This window comes from Mustela erminea, chromosome 4 (assembly GCF_009829155.1).
Source record: "Mustela erminea isolate mMusErm1 chromosome 4, mMusErm1.Pri, whole genome shotgun sequence".
Lineage (NCBI taxonomy): Eukaryota > Metazoa > Chordata > Mammalia > Carnivora > Mustelidae > Mustela > Mustela erminea.
The window spans coordinates 138,108,272-138,114,806 of NC_045617.1; positions in this window are offsets into that span (position 1 = coordinate 138,108,272).

Here is a 6,535-nt window from a genome sequence, read left to right on the forward strand (position 1 = left end):
AAATACAGTGTAAAAAGAGAACAGTAAAGACCAAGAAAAATATGGGGTGGCATTTAGGGGACACATAAAAAAAATTGTCTTTCCATAAAGGTGGCGTAACATCCAATTTGGATGTTCTGTTATATAACATCTTCCAGGTGCCCGGGCAACTCAATAGCTTGATGTCTAACTCTTGATTTTGGCTCAGGTCATGATCTCAGGGTTGTGAGATTGAGTTTATCATGGAACTCTGTGCTGGTGTGGAGACTGCTTGGGATTCTCTCTCTCCCTCTCCCCGCTCCCCTGCCTCTCATGCACATGCTCTCACTCCCTCTCTCTCTAAAAAAAAAAATAAATAGAGTATCTCCCTATGGTTTTTGGCAAACAGGGGGTTGGGAAGTCACCAGGCAGGAAAGCACAGGAACAGACAAGCACGCACTGGTGTTTGTCTCATGTTTGCTTTTGCTTATCAGAGAACCCATTAAAAATGTATATTTCCCCTTTGCCAATTGCCATGTCTTAAATTACCTTATTTAAGAGCACACACAAAAACAGTATTCATCGCATCTGCCTCAATTTTCTCCCTAACTTTTATAGATTCCTCAGCCTGGCTTCTTAACAAAATGAAATTAAATTGTAGAGATGTCTGCTACTTCACAGCAGATTTTTTTCTTCAGCTGCTTTCTTGGTGGTTTATATAGAGATTGACCCAGATGGGTCGATTCCAGGGACCAGCCAAGGTGATGGGTGGGATATGGTGACGATATGGAAACCACGTGGCCCAAGCCGTCTGCTACACAGGGACTGGGAATGACACAGTAACTGCTAATTAAAGCCCCTCTACCTAGATCCTTGCCAGACATTACCTGACAATCTCTGAAGCTATATTTTCATTTCCAAACCTGTGATTTCTTTACATCTGATGAGCTTGTATCCATCCTTTCTTTCATCCACTTAGTCAACAATGTTAACTCAGGTCCTGACAGGTGCTGTGCATGGTGCCACATGCCAGAGAAGTAATGGGGAGTTTGACACCATACCGAGCCTTATAGGACTTTAGATTCCATTGGCTGGTGAATGCTTACTCTGCCAGTTACATTTTTGGATCTCACAGCTCTCTTCTTTCATAAAGGTGTAGCTAAAGCTAGCTTTGAAAACTTCTGCAAGCTTTCCCAAAGGTGGTCGTAGGGCAGCCATGTAGAGAAGGCACAGCAAGATGTCCCGTGAGCCACATGATCAGGAAAGAAGATACAGACCTTGCTGACGCCACATTGAAGGCCAGTTGGCATTAGCCAGTCAAATTCAGCTCTTACTTGGCCCTGTTGACTCTGTGCAATAGCCAGACCAAGTATGGCTGGGCAGCTGATCCTTCTCAGATGGAGAGAGCATTTGTGGATAGAACAAGGTGTTCGGCCAACCAATGCCACTTTCAGATAACCTGATCATCAATGCCCACTCTCTCGGACCTCAGAATTTCTTATGCAAATGATCTTTGCATTAACCGGAGAAACAGAACCAAAAAAATGTGTGAGAGTAAGTTTGGGTGTAGAGAGATTTATTTTAAGGAATTGGCTCATGGGATTGGGGGATTGGCAAGTATGAAATATGTACGGCAGGCTGGCAGGCTGGAAATTCCCACAAGAGTTGTAGTTGCGGTCAAGTCCTAAGGCAGGTCTGCAGGCAGAGTTCTTTCTTTTCTGGGAGAACTCAGTCTTTTCTATGAAAACTTTCAACTGATTGGGTTAGGCTCACCCACATTATGGAGAATAATCTTCTTTACACAAAGCTTACTGATATAAATGTTAACTACATCTAAAAAAAAAATCTTTCTACAGCAACACTTAGACGGTTGTTTAACCAAACAACTGAGCTCTGTAGTCTAACCATGTTGAGCACATACAATTAATCATCACTCTGGGTGAAATCCAGTGGTAATAATGACAAACTTCCATATTTGATAACGTAGGTGGTGGTAGAAGCCGTGACTTTATGTTGAAATTAAGAAAGAAAGGAAGGTCTGGACATCCTCGATTTGTTTGAGTTCTCATTATTAACAAAAATTATACAAGGTACAGATGACTAGTGTTAAAAATGTAGGGTACATCCATAAGAGAAGAATAAATTTCATTTATAGTTCCATAATCACAAAGCGATTGTTATTACCTTTTCCCGTTCTAGCTGTATTGAGATCTAATTGACATATAGTATTGTGTAAGTTTAAGGTGTACGATGTGATGATTTGATGCATCTATATATCTCAAAATGATCACTGTGGTAAAGTTAGTTAACACAATCTTCACCTCACATATGCATGATTTTGTTGTTGCTGTTACGGTGAGAACACTTGATAACCACTCTCGTGCTCTCAAGTATGCAATACAATGTCATTGACCATAGTCACCATGTGGGACATGAGATACCCAGAAGTTATTCCTTTCACAACTGGAAGATTGTATCCTTTGACCAACATTCACTCATTTCCTTACCCTCCTGCCCCTGGCAACCACTGTTCTACTCTGTTTCCATGAGTTTGGCTTTTTTCATCCACGATGTCACAAATGGTAGGATTTCCTTCTTTTTTTAATGGCTGAAAAACATTCCGTTATACATTTAATTTTCTTTACGCATTCATCTAGTGATGCATTAAAGTTGTTTCCATGTTTTGGCTCTTGTGAATAAGACTGTAATAAACAAAAGGGTGCAGATATCTCTAAAAGATAGTGATTTCGTTTCCTTCCAATAAATTCCTAGAATTGGAATTACTGGATCTTATGGTGGTTCCATTTTTAAATATTTGAGGAACCTCCATACTATTCTCCACCGTAGCTGCTCTGATTTACATTCCCACCAATAGTTCACAAAGAGCTCCTTTTTCTCCACATCCTTGTCAACACTTGTTATCGCTTGTGCTTTTGATGAGAACCATTCTAACAAGCATGAGGTATTATCAAATTATGGCTTTGATTTGCATTTCCCTGATGATCAGTGATGTTAGGCACCTATTGGCCATTTGCGTGTCTTCTTTGGAAAAATGTCCATTCAGGTCCTTTGTTCATTTTTATTTTTTTTAAAGATTTTATTTATTTATTTAATAGACAAGTAGGCAGAGAGTCAGGCAGAGAGAGAGAGGAGGAAGCAGGCTCCCTGCTGAGCAGAAAGTCCTATGTGGAGCTCCATCCCAGGACCCTGAGATCATGACCCGAGCTGAAGGCAGAGGCTTTAACCCACTGAGCCACCCAGGCACCCACTTTGTCCATTTTTAAATTAGATTATTTGGTGTTGGGTTTTTTCCCTTTTCTTCTTTCTGATTTTTCTTCTGTTTTTTTTTGGCTATTGAGTTGTGTTTTAAAAATGTATTTTAGATATCAACTTCTTATCAGATACACGTTTTGCAAATATTTTCTCTCATTCTACAAGTTGCATTTTCATTTCATTAATGGTTTCCTTCACTGTGCAGATACTTTTTGATTCTATTCAGTCCTGTTTGTTGATTTTTGCTTTTGTTCCTTGTGCTTTTGGTCATATTCAAATAATCATCACCAACATCAATGTTAAAGAGATTTTTCCCTATGTTACCTTCTAGAGGCTTTATGGTTTCAATTCTTATGTTTAAGTCTTTAATCTATTTTGAGTTAATTTTCGTGTGTGGTTTAAGATAGGGGCCTAATTTCATTCTTTGGTGTATGGTGATCCAGTTTTCCCAGCACCATTTACTGAAGAGAATATTCTTTCCCCCTTAGTATTCTTGGTTCTCTTGTCAAATATTAGTTTTTCATATATGTATGGGGTTATTTTGGGGCTTTCTTTTGCACTGCACTGCACAGTTCTTTTGCACTGGTGTATGTGTTTATTTTTATGCTAGTCCTATACTGTTTTATTTTCTATAGCTTGGTAACATACTTTGAAATAAGGAAGGGTGATGCCTCCAGTTTTGCTCTTACTCAAGGTTGTTTTTGCTATTCAGGGTCATTAGTGGCTCCACCTGAATTATAGGATTGTTTGGTCTATTTCTGTAAAACACGCCGTTGGAATTTTGATAGAGATTGCCTTAAATCTATGGGCTGTTTTGAGTATCCATGAACATGGGCATCTTTCCATTCATGTGTGTCTTCTTTAATTTCTTTTGTCAAAGTTTTATAGTTTCCATGTATAGTTTGTTCACTTCTCCTTAGGGAAATTTATCCCTGAGTATTTTATTGTCTGTGATACTACTGTAAATGGGATCTTTAAAATTTTTTTTTCATATAGTTCATTATTAGTGTATAGAAATGTAACTGTTTTTTGTGTGTTGATTTTGTAATCTGCAACTTTATGAATTCAAATATTAGTTCTAATAGTTTTTTTGTGGTGTCTTTAGGATTTTCTTTGTATAAGATTATGTCATCTGCAAACAGAGAAAATTATACTTCTTCCTTGCTGATTGGATATCTTTTATGTTTTTACCTTGTCTTATTGTTTTGGCTAGGACTCTCAGTACTGTGCTAAATGATAGTGGTGTAAGTGGACACCTTTGTCTTCTTCCTGATCTTAGAGGGAAAACTTTTAGCCTTTGACTATTTAGTATGATAACTGTGGGAATGTCATAGATGGTCTTCATTATGTTGAAGTATGTTCTTTTTATACCCAATTTGTTAAGAATTTTTACCATAAAAAGATGATTAATTTTGCCACATGTTTTTTCTGTCTCTATATGGGATGATTATATGATTATTTTGGTCTTTTATTCTATTAATGTAAGGTATTACACTTATTTATTTGCATATGTTGAACCATTCTTGCATCCCAGAAATAAGTTCCATTGAATCATGTTATATGATCCTTTTATATTATTTTATTTTTTTCAAGATTTCATTTTTTTTTTTTAAAGATTTTATTTATTTGTCAGAGAGAGGGAAAGAGAGCGAGCACAGGCAGACAGAATGGCAGGCAGAGGCAGAGGGAGAAGCAGGCTCCCTGCCGAGCAAGGAGCCCGATGTGGGACTCGATCCCAGGACGCTGGGAACATGACCTGAGCCGAAGGCAGCTGCTTAACCAACTGAGCCACCCAGGCGTCCCCAAGATTTCATTTTTAAGTGACCTCTACATCCAATATGGGGCTCAAACTCCAAACCTGAGATGTACACTCTACCAACTGAGTCAGCCAGACAGGCTCATGTTGTATAATCCTTTTAATGTGTTGTTGAATTCAGTTTGCTCTTATTTTGTTGAGGACTTTTACATCTATATTCATCAGGGATACTGGCTTGTAGTTCTCTTTTCTTGTGGTGTCCTTATCTGGCTTTGGTATCAGGGTAATGCTGGCCTTATAAAATGGGTTTGGGAGTGTCCCCTTCTCTTCAGTTTTTTGGAAGAGTTAAAGAATATTGACATTAATTCTCCCTTAAATGTTAGGTATAATTTACCAGTAAAGCTATCTGCCCCTGGGCTTTTCTTTGTTGGAAAGCTTTGATTACTTGCTCAATCTCCTTACTCATTATTGGTCCTCACAGATTTTCCATTTCTTTTGTGATTCAATTTTGGTAGGTTGTATGTTCCTAGGAGTTTATCCATGTCTTCTAGGTTGTCCAATTTGTTGGCATATAATGGTTAATAATAGACTCTGTAATCCTTTACATTTCTATGTTGTCAGTTACATTGTTTCCTCTTTGAGTTACAATTTTATTTATTGAAATTCTCTCTTTTCTTGGTAAGTCTAGCCACAGGTTTGTCAATTTTGTTTAACTTTTCAAAAAAATGAACTCCTAGTTTTGTTGATCTTTTCTATGGTTTTCTATTCTTTATTTCATTTTTTTTCCTCTGCTCTGGTATTTGATATCTCTTATCTCCTACTAATTTTTGGCTTAGTTTTTCATTCATGCTCTAGTCCCATGAAATATAAAGTTAGGTTGTATATTTGAGCTCTTTTTATTTTTTTCTTAATATAAGCATTAATTACTACAAATTTCCCTCTTAGAACTTCTTTTGCTGCATACCATAAGTTTTGGCACATTGTGTTTCCACTCTCACTGGTTTCAAGATTTTTATTTATTTCTTCTTGACTCACTGGTTGTTCAGAAGTCTTGCTGTTAACTTTTTATTTGCAACTTTCCAATGTTTTTCTTATAACAATGGAATCATGCTATAAAGAGTGTTTTATAACTTGATATTTATACTTGATCACATACTGTGTGAATTATTCCAAGTAATATATATACTTCTACTTTACCAGCATGCTTAATTCTAATACTTTCTATAACATGAATATACCATTGTTTATCCAACCAATCCCTCACTGAAGGACATGAAAAGAGTTTCCTAATGTTTCCCCATTTTAAGCAACACTATACCAAATACTTCCAATCATGCATCTTTCCATTTGTCTAGTTACTTCCCTCTGATAAATTTCTAGGAAGAGAATTACTAGGTCAATCAGTGTGCACACTTTTAAAAGGCCTTTGCTACCTATTGGAAAGCTGCTTTTCAGGGAAATACACCAATTAATACAAATGTTCTTATTTTAAAGCACACATTTATCAGCTTATATTTGTTCCAAATGTTAACAAATACCTCTTAATCC